Consider the following 15,009-nt stretch of genomic DNA (forward strand, 5'->3'; position numbering starts at 1 on the left):
TGTTTGGCATCCTTCTTGAGATCATATTCATGCATGTTTTTCATCTTGCTAATTTTGAGTTAAGTCCCTTATGGTTTAACTCTATTCTCATATTTACTATTGAGTGTTGCATTGTAACCCTCTTCCGAGTGATTCATTTGTGAGAGGACAACTTTGGTGAGATTTGAAGTTACATTTGTGCTTGGTATGATTTTTGAAGTTGTGTGAAAACTGAAATTGGAGAATGAGTTCCATTTGGCCATCACACTACTACACTTGAGTATGTTGTGTTCTGAACTTTGCCGCCTTGTGACTAATGTCTAAACTGAGTTTTTCTTGTGAAAACTTTTGAGTCGTTTGCATGAGTCGCTCTCTCTTTGGAAAGTGTTCGGAAAGTTTTGTTTCGAGTCTTGTTTTAGTTTCTGTTTTGCTCGAGGACTAGCAAAAGATAAGTTTGGGAAGTTTGTTCGGTTCATTTTTACACATGATTTTTCATGTTATTCACCTATTATTTTGAGTTAGTTCTTGACTTTTTATAGCTTTTTACTTCCTTTTTGTGTTTTCTTAGATTTTACCTTGGTTAGAATGAAAATGAGCTAAAAGTGCATTATTGGTTATAAATTCTGTTTTTGTTCATTTTCGTAGGTCAACTTCTTGGCCCGGGATCAACATGCTCTGGTACTCGGATGAGGTGAAGATCTTCATGAAACTTGTTCCAATGGATGTTAACTACAACATATCCAAATTTGAGCTTCATTGGACAAGTATTGCCTATCCAACCAATCCAGCATGTTACCATAGCTCTGGAAATCCGAAGTGCTCCAGCTTTTACCTTCATATTGTTATCTTGATTCTTCTTGTTACCATAACACTTGGTAACAAGAAATTACCTTGGTTAAGAGATATTTTCAGAGGCAAAGAGCATATTTTCAATGACAAAGCTTCATCATGGTAAGGGGACAAAGTTTGAAGCTTTAACAAAAGGTGGAGTTTTATATATTAAAAGTGAGCTGGAAATCATGGGCTAAAGGAAGAAGAATGTGCAATCTGCAAAGCTGATGACAATTCCTTCATTCTACAATTTAGAACGTGAGGGGATTATTCTACAGCAGAGGAGCAGATTGGAGAGCTAAAAAAAGCTAAGGAAGGAGAAGGAGGTGCAGCCGAGGAAGAAGGGGGAAGACTTCCACCATTGAAGACTTCAAGCTTTCATCATTTCCAAATCTGTAAACTCTTTCTAGTTATATTTCGAATTTGTGTTTGAATTGATTAGGAGGAACTAAACTCCATAGCTAGGGCTTAGGTTGAAGCCCTAAACATGATTACCTTATTGTTTTGATGCTTGAGTGTATGAATTTCTAGATATTGTTGATGAATTCCAATTCACCAAATTAATCTATCCTTGATGTGTGTTTTTCCTTGGTTGGCCATCTTTGAAAGCATGCTTCTTGAGATTGTTGGGATTATGTGTATCTTCATGTTATCCTAAGCAATAAATGGATGAAGTAAGAATCATCCATGTGAATTGGTTTCTTGAATACCTAATCTAAACACCATGCTATTAGGATTCTTGTGATGTTCATATTCTCTTTGAACTTAATGAGTTCTCCTTGTAATTGAATCGAAGTACGAACCATACCTAGGTTCGGTTATGGGGAGGGCACAAGTATTGTAGCACGAACCATGCACTTTACGTATATTAGAGAGAATCAATGCGTCTTGAGCCACGACCCATGGTCTTGATTGCGAACATCTTCATTAACACGTTTAGAGTTCATCACTTGAGTATCCATGAACATAGGTAGAATTGTTTAAGGTGGATTTGTTGTGTAGATACAGCTGCACCAAAATGGATTCAGTTGCATCCTCAACTTGTGATACTCGCAAGTGCACGAGCCGTTCGGTAGTATAGCGTATGTAAGTGCGAGGTCGATCCCACGAGGATTGGTGATTGAATGATCCAATTCAGTTTTCCTACACAAAACAGAAATGAAAACAAAAAAAACATAAAACAAGGAAGAAAGAAATAAGTAACTCAAGCAAATAAGTTCCCAAGTTCAATTTAGATTAATGGATTGATTCTAGCTAAAGTATGATTAAGCCATGGTGTGTGGTCATAACCTTGTGTTCCTAATTCCCTAATTTGATCATTTGTTGTCTAACCTAAAATTAAGCATTAGGAACCCATTAAGCATAGAAGAACATTTTAAACAACCAAGTATGTATCTAATCCCTGTTGTCGAATGTCCATACATACTCTTCCTATTCATAGTTCAATTCGAATTAAAGCATGGTGTATACTCTTAATTCAAACCAAGATAGCTAACATGCAAGCCTAAATGGTGATCAATCATTCAAACTAGCATATTAACTTATAAGCATAATGAATAAGAACAAAAACCATAATTGAAACTTGGAAACTAATTCAACTTGAAAACTTAAGAAAAGAATTTACATAACAAAGAAAAATAAATTACAACTAAGAAGCAAAAGGAAAGCTAGAATTGAGAACTAGAAAGCAAAATTAAGAGAATTTGAGGGAGAGAAGGGAAGGGAGCTCTAGAGAAGTGTTTGAGAGCTCCCCCCCTTGGGGTGTGTTTACAAGCTTGGGAAACCTCACTATATATAGGCCTAAGGAAGCTGAAAATCTGAATTAAGTATGGCTAATGCATACAACACTTGTTTTATAAAATCTGAAATGGTTGATGCACTTCACTAATGCATACAACACTTGCATTATAAAATCTGAAATGGTTGATGCACTTCACTAATAAATCCCACCAGCAGCCCTAGCTCATCTTCATGTCACCATGACCAAGCTTCCAACCAGAAATAATAGCTCATCCTGAGGTCAGCATGACCAGCAACTTCAAGGGCTTACGAATTGGGCTTCCCTTAAGCAAATTAAGACTTTAAGCACTCAAACTTGAAGTTCAGAATGTCTTCTTTCCAGCCATATATCATTTGGGCCAATCCAAGGTCGGAGGAGGAAGTTAAGGCCAAAACAAATTGCTAACTCATTTTGCGCGCTGATAAAATCCATCCTGAGCATGGCTCTGTGTTTGCTAGGTAACAGACTCCACAATTATCCAATGGGGCTGAATTTCGGATATGTTATAGTATACACCCATTGGAACAACTTTCATGAAGAATGTGGCCTCATCCGAGCTATGTAGGTTGCTGAAACAAAGCTTGCAATATGACCTACGAAACTGGGCAGGCAGGGGACTGTAGCCAAAATTGAGTTTGTCTTTAAGCTCTTCATCCATTCATCCAAATTAGGCCCTAACATGCATGGATTGCATCATTTACTATCCAAAGCCATCATTATTACCTAAAGCTCAATGAACTGAAAGATAAACACAAAAAGGATTAAAAGCACAAGTTTAACTCAAAAACATAACCAAATCATAAGCTAGAAGGGTACAAAATGATATACAATTATGAACCGATCAAATACCCCCAAACCTAGATTTTGCTAGTCCTCGAGCAAAACAACACAAAACAAAGTTAAAAACAAAACAAGAAGTTAACTAGACCACTTTCGTAGGTAACTCGATTGCATTGAGCGAATGCAACAAGCCTTTAAACCTCTAGGCATCCCTAGTAGGAGGAGTTGTGTCTCCTGAGGGTTTAACAGTTACGATACCCACAAACGTTTTTCTAACTCTACAAAACAAAATGGTTAGAAAACTTATTAGATTTGTTAGTTCTTAAGCAAAACCAAAACCAAAAACAAACATAAAAATAAAAACAAAACACAAAACACAAAAAACAAAAAAAAAACAAAATCAAAATAAAAACTCAAAACAATCTTTCCGAACATTTTGTGAAGAGAAATGACTCATGCACATGACTTAAACGTAGAGGTGTCAAACGGGCCGTGCCGGGCCGGCCCGTCCCATTTAAACTCGTGCTTTTAATATTTTCGTGCCGTGCCGGGCCGGCCCAGTTAACTTAGCGGGCCGTGCCGTGCCAGCCCATTTAGTAAAATCATAAATCCCAGCCCGGCCCAAAGCCCATGTCCAAATTGAAACGGGCCGGGCCGGGCTCGTGCCGTGCCCGTGCTCGTGCTTGTGCCGTGCCCGTGCTCGTGCTCGTGCCGTGCCCGTGCTCGTGCCATACTCGGGCCCAAGAACCAACCCATTTAATTTGAATTTTTTTTTCCCTTGAATTTTTTTCCACTACATAATTCATATTATAAACATAAAAAATATAATTAGAAGCAAGGAATGATGAACTATTTAAAAACATTAATCAATCAAACACCTAAACAATATGAAAGTTTGGAGGGCAAAAAAATAGCCTCATTAAAACCTTGCCTTAAAAAACCCCCAAAAGAGGAAAATCAGATCAAGGAAAAAGAGTACCATTGTCCTCCCAAATTACACAAAATGGAAAACAAAATTAATCTAGGACACCAATGCAGTCAATCAAATACTTGTCCAAAATTAATCTCAACTAACTTTCTTCATTAAGGGAACTTGTGCTGTCATCTTCAAAATATGAGAGATCTTCATCTACAAAACTTTGAGTTCGAAAATCAGCATCTTCCCAATCCTTAAAACACATAAGTGCCTCGCATATTTGAGGAGTAAGCCTCGTCCTCTTTTCGTCCAGCACACGACCACCTGCACTAAAAGCAGACTCCGAAGCTACTGTGGACACCGGAGTTGCTAGTACATCACGTGCCATAATGGAAAGCACAGGAAAGTTCTTTTCATGTGCTTTCCACCAATCCAAAATATTGAAATTATTTCTTTCTTCCTCAGTCATAAATTCAACAAATGCAGTATCCAAATACTTAAAAACTTCAGTACGAGAACTCATTACACTCTTTTGTTTTCCTTTGCTAGCAAGCATACCAAAAACAGCTGCACTACTAGATGAAGATGAACCAAATAAATGAACAGTTGGAGCAGTTTGTGTAGCTATTGTACCATCACTATATTTCTTCTCATACAACAAATAAGTATCATTGAATGTCTTCTGAATATTGGATATTGTAAGTGGTAAAGTAATTGATAAATTTCTTGAAATTTCAGTCAATATTACTTCCAAACCACTTACTTTAATTCTAGGATCCATTATTGCACCAAAACAAAAAGTATAAGGAATCTCTGTCCAATACTTTTTATATTTAGTTTCCATTTGCTCACAAATGTCTGTAAAATTACATGTAGTATCATATCTGTATTTAGCAAAGGTAGCACTAATTGAAAATAAATCATGAAGTGCAATAGGAGATGTGGGATAATAAACACCAGAACAGTTACATGTAGCATCATAAAAAACTTTGAAAAAGTCCACCAAAGTAAAGCATACATTCCACTCTTCGTCCCTCAACAGATTATCATTCATTTTATTATTGTAATAAAAATTGATGACATTGGTGTAACCTTTACAACTGTTAAGCATGTGATAAGTTGAGTTCCAACGAATATGCATGTCTTTTTTCAATTTTATAGGTTTCAAGCCATGAGAAATACAAAGGTGAGCAAAGTCTTGTTGTCTAGAGCTACTAGAAGAAATATAACCAATAGCATCCCTAATCAATTGAAGCTGTGTTTTAATAACTTTTAATCCATCTTGCACCATTAGATTAATTATGTGACACACACACCTCATATGAAAAAATTTCCCTCCGTAAGAAGGATGCAAAACATGTTTAAATTGCTCAATAGCAGAAGAATTATTGGAAGCATTGTCAAATGTAATAGAAAATATTTTATGAGTAATATTATACTCCTTAAACACATTCATCATACCATGAAAAATAGAACTACCAGTATGTGGAAATTCAAGAAGACGAAACGCAATAATTCTTTTCTGCAACAACCAATTTTCATCAATATAATGGGCAGTAACACAAATAAAAGGCAAATTATTACCACCATCCCACATGTCAGAAGTCACAGCAATAGAACCCTTCAAATTAGAGAAAACATTTATCAATTTTTTCTTTTCCTCATCATAAAGTTTTACAACATCACCCCTATTAGTATTGCGAGAAACTTTCTTAAATTCTGGTTGCAAAGCCACTTGAACAAATCTTTCAAAACAACGATTTTCAGCAAAACGAAAGGGTAATTCAGCACATGCAATAAATCTAGCTAACTCAACTCTCATTTTAGCTTGAGAGTACTTAAATGAAGAGATTCCAGTATTTGCAGATAGTTGAGACTGCTTAGCATGATTATGACCATTTTTTTTAAGACATGCATTAAAATGCCTACGAAGATGCCCAGTACCATTTGCAGTTTTACAAGTCAAAGTATGCTTGCAATAAATACACATAGCCTTTGGAAGAATAGTCCCATCATCAAGTTTTTGGTCACAAACTTTAAAATGTTTCCAAACTTCAGAAGTTTTTTTTCTTTTTTTAACCTCAGTTTGATCAATGTTTTCTTCTTGAGGGGTTGATTCAAGAGACATCACAGCATGCATAGGTTGCTCCACATCATTAGAGGTTAAGTTATTTTCATGATTAGGCATGTCATCAGGATTAAGATGTTCAAAATTATTATCATAATGCTCACCAAAATCAATATAATCTTGAGGATCCATTAACCAGAAAAATTAAATAAATACCTCCCTTTATGATTACAGAATCTCCAGAAAAAATCTCAAATACCTCGAGGATCCATTTCAGCTTTCTGTCAAAATATATTCTCAATGAGGTTAATGTGTTGAGCTTTTTGTACAGAGTCTGTTAATTATATTAAGAAAATAATGGTTGAAAATCCAAACCAGATACTTACCATTCAATTAGAACCCAGAAGGTAGAATCTGCAAAACCCACACCAAAAAATCAAAAAATTTAGACTGTTGTTTTGATAAATAATTAAAAATAAAAATAAAAACAAGATCAAACCCTACAATCAATGTTTCTCACAAATTTTGAGCAACCAAACATAGAAACTATATGTTAAAGCTCTTACCTTGCAAATCCAACTCTGTAGAATTAGAGAATTGGTTCGTGCTGATGGTTCGCAAGCTATTTAGATGCCTCCAACACAGGTTTTGGTTTATGATGCTATATGGATCTTCCAACACTGATTTGGGGTTTATATAGTTAGGGATATTTCCTAAAGATTTATGATATGAGAATATGCAGAAATCAAGAGGAAGAGTATTTGCAGATGGTTTGTTTACTGAAAATTCACGCATGGCCTCACGCATGGCCTTACGCCTCTCCAAGTTCCAACCCTCAACTGACTCCAGAGTCCAACAAAGTTGGTTCTGTTTGTTAAGTTATTATTAATGCTGGAGTGTTTCAAGTTTCAACTTTCAACGAGTCCAACTTCCAAGTTTGTTTTTATTATTTTATATTTTATTTTCATTACTCAATTTTTTATTTGTTATCCCAACTTTTTTTTTTGTCTTAAAAAAATGCAATAGAGGATTGAAGCGGGCTCGGGCTCGGGCCGTGCTTGAAGCGGGCTCGGGCTCGTGCCGTGCTTGAAGCGGGCTCGGGCCAAGTCCATTTAATTTCGGGCCACGGGCCGGCCCGGTCCATTGGACCTTTTTTTAAATCCCAGCCCGGTCCAAGCTTTCGTACCGTGCCGAGCACGGCCCACTAATATTCGTGCTCGTGCCGTGCCATGCCTCATTTAAACGGGCTGGGCTCGTGCCGTGCTGGGCCGGCCCGTCCCGTTTGACACCTCTACTTAAACGTTTTGACAATAAAAGCTCAATTTTAGACATTATTCACAAAGCGGCAAAGTTCAAAACATAATATGCTCAAAGTGTAGTAGTGTGATAGCCAAATGCAACAAATTCCCCAATCTTAGTTTCCACACAATTTCAAAAATCATACCAAGCACAAATGCAACTTCAAATCTCACCAAAGTTGTCCTCTCACAAATGAATCACTCAGAAGAGGGCTACAATGCAACACTCAGTTATAGAAATGGGATTAGAGTTAAATCATAAGGTACTTAACTCAAAAATAGGAAGATGAAGAACTTGCATTAATATGATCTCAAGAAGGAGGCCAAACACTTAAAAGTAGAAAAATGAATGCAATTCAACCACATGACATTTAAGATCAATTTAGGTCTTTATTATAGGTTGTAATGGGGCCAAGGGTGTAAGGTGAGTGAGAAATGAAAGGTATGGATAATACAAAGTCCAAGGAACTCACAATGTAAGAGCATAAAAAAATTGTTTACAAGACTTCGAATCATCACGATTAGATTTTTTTTCTTTTACATGATCAAAACTCCTTATACCTTCATTTACAATGATTTAAACTCCTTTCCAAACACCAATGAAACCCAAAAACAAAATTTCATTCAACTACCATTTAATCATAACTTTTTTCTTTTCTTTTCTTTCACCAATTGTGTGATTTTCTTTTTTTTCTTTTTTTTTTCTTCTATGTAATATCCCTTCCCAAACTTAGCATGAAAAACACATCCGACTTAGAGCTCATGAGTTCCTTAGAAAGGTAAATATTTGTTTTTCGGGCTAAGGCGAGGAAATATAATTGGTAAAATGAAAGAAAAGATTTACATGTAGGCTCAAAATGGTTAACACTGGAAAATCATGCTTAAGCATGCATAAGGTTAGCTTGAAAGGCACAAACGATCCAAAGAAGGCCTTAATATCATTTCTTTAAATGTCATGAAATCAAATTGCATATGAATGAATGACTTTTAAGTGTTCAACCAAATCAATGAATAATGAGATCAAACAACAACTTTGATGACAAGAAAATAAGAGTATGTGTATAACACTCATGAAATGAAGTACAAGGCTCAAAAGCTCACTTTATATGGTTGGTTATATAAGTCTAATTTATGCTTCATACAATTCTTTAGATCATGCAAATCCTTTAATTGGAAAATTATGAAACAAATGGCAAGTGCAAAGAAGGTTTCGAACATGTCATGCTAGAACGATGCCAAATTAATTAATTAATTAATTATTATTTTTTTACAATAAAAATTTACAAGGAAAAAAAAAAATAATAAATAAAATTCAATTTTTTATTTAAGTCATGCAACATTTATCACAATCTCATCAAATGTGTTCGGAAAGTGACTAAACAAAACAAGATTCAAAACAAGAAAGAAATTTAAATTTTTTTATTTTATTTTTAAATTTTAAGAAAAACCAAGTTTACTTGCTAAACTCCAATACCCCCAAACCTAGAAATGAGCATTGTCCTCAATGTTTAAAAATTAGCCACAAACAATGTCATAACAACAAATGAAAGGTATTAAAGCAAATAAATAAATAAAAAATCACAAAATCACAAAAGAAAACAAAAACAAAATAATTATAAAATAAAAATTACAACACAAACAAACAAAAAAACAAAAAAAAAATGAAACAGTAAACCCTAATCACACAATTCTGAAACCCAAAAAAAATTTTGAAGCCCAAAGCCCACAATTTCGAAACACAAACCACGGTGAATTTAACCCACTTTGAAACCCAAACTAAAGTGAAACCCGACCCACAATTTGTTTTCATTTCCGGCTTTTTATTATTATTTAGTTTTGTAAAAACAAACTATCGAACCGTGATTAGCAACACAAAGAGCGGGATTTTAACATGGGTCATGATGTCTCAGTTCAGTGTAAGGGACCAACAGACAGGGCGAGACACGTGTCGACGCATAGAGGCGCCGCAGACTCCACAAGCAAAAATTACGGGCTCATGGATAGGCGCGAAGACTTTACTGAACGCGTTCGTTCAGAAAAGACACGTCGTGATAAATGAGTTGGGTATGGTTGGAAGGCGAGAAGGTTGTGGGACTCAAGGAATGCTGGAGATTCAGAAAATGCTCAGATGCTGTAATGGCTAGGGTTTGTCAAAGACTAAGTCTATAAGAAAGGGTGAAAAAAAAACGCAAACTCAGAAACACACAAAAGAGAAAAGAAAGAAAGAAGAAAAGAGAGTGAGAAATCAAATGGCCTCTAACTACCCATTTTCGTTGGATCTCAACCTAGCTCCACCGACTCAGACACGAGGCCAAGCAGCGGCACCAGTATGGATGCCCTACTTTGCTTCCGCACGGGGGCCTGTGACAGTAACTGACTCAATACTCCTGGACAACGATGTTGCCATTGGAGTGGCTAGAAATTTAGTGACTCCTAAAGATATACGTGTTCTGGGGACAAGGGATGACAACTGGGTCGTGAGCGATGCCCTGGCACTGAGCGTGCAGAGTACAGCAACAGTCGCAAGTTTGGGTCATCGCCTACTTGCGAAGTCCCATGAGGTAGAGGTGCTAAAGGGTCAGTTGGCGGCGGAGCGAAGTATGGTTGAAGAGTGTCAGACTGCTATAAAAAGCTTGAAAAGGGAGAGGTCAAGGATAGTGGAGGTGAATCGACACCAGCTAGAAGTATTGCGGGACGAGAATAGAAACCTATCAAAGATGGTAGAGTTGTACTCTCGCGACATGCGAAAACAGCTGGAAGACCTAGACCGACCGGGTAAACGCAAACAAGCAGATCGCGAGAGTAGTTACGCTCAAGCTAAGATTGCGATCTTTGAGAGCTCAAGTGATGAGCCCCAAGAAGCTGTGCGTGAAGCCCCGGAAGAGGACAACCAGAGGGCCAAACTCAAAGCTCCAATGGTCGAGACACCAAGCACTGAGAAGAAATGATTTCCTACTGCATTATTGTTGTTTTTATTTTATTTTGTTGTTTTTGTATTTTCGTTATTTTGTTTCGGAAATAAAATAGTAAAGTTGCAGAAGAAAAAAAAAAAAAAAAAACGGAAAAGAAAGCACACTTCCCAAACTTAAATCAAACAAAGACGACAAACGGAAAAGAAAGCACAGTTCCCTAACTAAAATAAACTAAAGATGATAGCCGAAAGGGAAAAGCAAAAACACAAAGCTCTAGAAAATGAAAGTAACGGGCAAAAATATTAAACACCAGAAAACACGGAGGAAAAAAAAAGCAAAGTAAAGTAAAGGTGCTCCCCCTTGAAGCGATTAGGTCGAGCATGCCTGGGAAATCCGAAATGGTGTTGGCTCTCTCTCATCAGCATATGTCTATTTAAACCACACCTCTGCAAGCGGATGATACCCAGCATTTCTTCCTGCAACTCAAGGAAAAACATCAAAAAATCCAGAAACAGAAGAAAAAAAAAAATGGCATCCTCATGCACTCACCTTGATGATCTCAACCTTGAGCTCTCACTTGCACCACCGAATGCCCAGACAAGGGCTCCTCCAAACACTGTCTTTCCAAACTCTTCATATCATCACGGCACGGCCTCAAACTTTGCTGAGGCAATACCGAACTTTTCTGAGGCATTGTCGAACAGAGCAGTGCTGCTAGGAGGCATGATTAGCAGCAAACTCACTCCGACAGATCATCTGCATGTGGCACAGAGGTCTGATAAGGCAGCGGTAGAGGAGTCCCACAATTTAACTGTGCTCCATGCGGTCTCCGCTACCAATTTGGGCATGCGATTACTGGCGAGGACAAGGGAGTGTGCCGCGATGAGCGAGGAAATAGCTTCCTTGAAGGCTATGGTGGCGGACTTGCAGAAGCGGCTCTACTGTGCCAATCAGCACGTGGAAGCACTGCAGAGAAAAAATGAGGACCATGTGGAGCTGCTGCAGATTCTACAAGTGCGAGAAAATAGAGGCAAGCCATGATGATGATGGAGATGAAGAAGATGAAGAAGATGATGAAGAAGATGATGATGATGTTGTTTTTTATTTTTATTGTTTTTTATTTTTGTTTTATTTTTTTATTTTTATGCAATGTTTGAATTGAAATAAAGTTTGTTTTTAACACTCAGAGAAAAAAAAAAAAAAAAAAAAACTAACCATACCACGTAAATAAATACATAAACTAACTTAACAAAACAAACACAAAACAAAAACAAAGACTTAACAGAAAAGAAAACAAAGAAAATAAAAATAAAAAAAACTTAATTTAAAAACACACGAATATACAAGCAACTCATGGATGACCAGTTAAGGGCCTCAGAAAACACAGCCAGGGGATCCGGGAAGGTTGGAGGGGTCACAATGGTCCCGCTTAAAACCCAAACTTCTTAGACACCGAAGGTGTCGCCTAAAGAACTCCTAGACACTGTATTAACGGAAGTGCTCACTGGGGTTATCATAAGTCGGCTCATATGAAAAATCTTTTTATTTTTTATTTTTTATTTTTATTTATAAAATTTTTAAGATAAGAAACAAAAACAAATTAAGATAAAATGAAACAACAAACCATAAACGAAAATGAACTAAGTATTGTAAACAAATTCAAACAAACAACATAAATTGTTGTACTAAAAGAAACAAACCAAGAAACCAAAGAAAAAAAACAAACAGCACTTTCTATCACCCGTTTATCACCATTTGGACAGATTCGTTTCCATGTTTTTCAGCTTCGACCTCTGTTCAGTTTTTAGGCTATAACTTTCCAACCGTAAGTCCAAATTTTACGTTCTTTATATGGTTGGATTCAGCATAGAAAAACAAAGAACTCAACGCGGACCAAAAGGCAAAAACAACTACGAAAATAAACAGAATTCAAAGAAGAGAAAAGATTGAAATGCTCCCCCTTGAAGCGATTAGGTCGAGCATGGATGCACTTGGAGGTCGCGACTTCTCCCACTACTCCACACTTCCTATCTTTGAAGTTGCCATCTCTCTCCATTTTTATTGAGCTATTTACATTGCTAAAACAAACACATACAAAAACTTGAAACGGAATTAAAGGATTACGAAATATAAAAAAAAACTAAAAATGAAAGGGAAAAATCAACACAAGTTCAATTTCATGCTTCAAAGCAACAAGCACCAATGGGTTGTGTAAGCTGGGACTTAAACCCAGTTCTCTTGCTTGTTGGGCAATTGTCCTTTTCTGTTGGACTACAAACACAACTTGTCCATTAACGTCATTAACTTTAAAACTTGAAATTGTTCAGTTAAGAAAAAAAATAAAATAAAGTAGGAAAGCCAAATAGAATCAAACAATGTTACCGATCCCCGGCATACAACACTTGTTTTATAAAATCTGAAATGGTTGATGCACTTCACTAATGCATACAACACTTGCATTATAAAATCTGAAATGGTTGATGCACTTCACTAATAAATCCCACCAGCAGCCCTAGCTCATCTTCATGTCACCATGACCAAGCTTCCAACCAGAAATAATAGCTCATCCTGAGGTCAGCATGACCAGCAACTTCAAGGGCTTACGAATTGGGCTTCCCTTAAGCAAATTAAGACTTTAAGCACTCAAACTTGAAGTTCAGAATGTCTTCTTTCCAGCCATATATCATTTGGGCCAATCCAAGGTCGGAGGAGGAAGTTAAGGCCAAAACAAATTGCTAACTCATTTTGCGCGCTGATAAAATCCATCCTGAGCATGGCTCTGTGTTTGCTAGGTAACAGACTCCACAATTATCCAATGGGGCTGAATTTCGGATATGTTATAGTATACACCCATTGGAACAACTTTCATGAAGAATGTGGCCTCATCCGAGCTATGTAGGTTGCTGAAACAAAGCTTGCAATATGACCTACGAAACTGGGCAGGCAGGGGACTGTAGCCAAAATTGAGTTTGTCTTTAAGCTCTTCATCCATTCATCCAAATTAGGCCCTAACATGCATGGATTGCATCATTTACTATCCAAAGCCATCATTATTACCTAAAGCTCAATGAACTGAAAGATAAACACAAAAAGGATTAAAAGCACAAGTTTAACTCAAAAACATAACCAAATCATAAGCTAGAAGGGTACAAAATGATATACAATTATGAACCGATCAGGATTCCGAAACCCTAGTGTTTGTTACTTGGTACTTTCACATTTTGATAATTCATCTCTGCCATTCTCATTTAAATTCAAAGTCCATTTACTTTCATGCAATAGAAATAGGTCACTTGAACCAAACCAAACACCCCCCCCCCCCCCCAATGTGTGTGTGAGTTGTGTGTTTGTTACATTGTGTGTCTTGTTTACTGAATTCTGTTTATTTACGTAACTGTTTTGGACTTTTGGTCCACGTTGTGTTCTTGCATTTTCTGTGCTGAATCCAACCGTATAAAGAACGTGAATTTTGGACGTACGGTTGGAAGGTTATAGGCAAAACACTGGACAGAGGTCGAAACTGAAAAACAGAGAAATCGACTCTGTGCAAAAACGACCGGTCGCTTTTACCTGACGACCGGTCGCTTTTCACGTCAAAATTTGAGTTTCAACTCTGCCCAAAAACGACCGGTCGCTGGTTACTGTTCACAGCACATTTCCTTTTTGTTTTGTTTGTTTCTTTTACATTTCTTTACTTTCTTTTTAGTTTCAAATTTGCATTGTGGTGTGTTAATTAAGTGTTCTCTTTGTACTCGAATTAGAACTTATAGGAAACCGACAAGTTCTTCGTGGGATCGACCCCGTACTTACATAATCTATACTTCGATAGATTCGTGCACTTGCGGGTATTTTTAATTGGTTGTTTGCACATTAATTTATGTCCTTTTAGGAATGCAACAATAACCAACCAACCTTTGGAAGACGCTAAAAACCACGCTCCTTCAAGTGGCCTGGGGAGCTTCAACTTGTCAACTTTGCCGTCAGAGAGGCTGGAAAAACTCAAGTACTTGTTGCAGTGGCGAAACCAGGATTTCATGTGTGTGGGGGCCTCCTACAAATTATAAAGAATCAAAAATTCGAACTCACAATACATACGAAAAATAGTATGTATATATATCACATATGTCAAGAATTATATTGCTTATTGGTTGCAATCATAATTGTCCTCAACAAAGGGATAGAAAGTTACATTCTGAGCAAGAAAAATTGCAAGGGATAGACAAATAGTAGCGATTTAGCAAATATCTTTAAAGCTTTTCCCCCATTAAACCCAATAGAAAGAAAAAATCAAAATTTCACAAACTAAAAAACACCTTAGGCCCCTTCATGCATTCATATCATACATGAAAAAATGTTTTATGTAAAAATATTGACTAAATATGAAAAATAGTTTTTCGAAATAATCATTTTCTTAAGAGAATTTTTGGCAGCTTTTATTCCTTACA

The sequence above is a fragment of the Prunus avium genome, chromosome 8, assembly GCF_965620075.1.
Source record: "Prunus avium chromosome 8, drPruAviu1.hap1.1, whole genome shotgun sequence".
Taxonomy (NCBI): Eukaryota; Viridiplantae; Streptophyta; class Magnoliopsida; order Rosales; family Rosaceae; genus Prunus; species Prunus avium.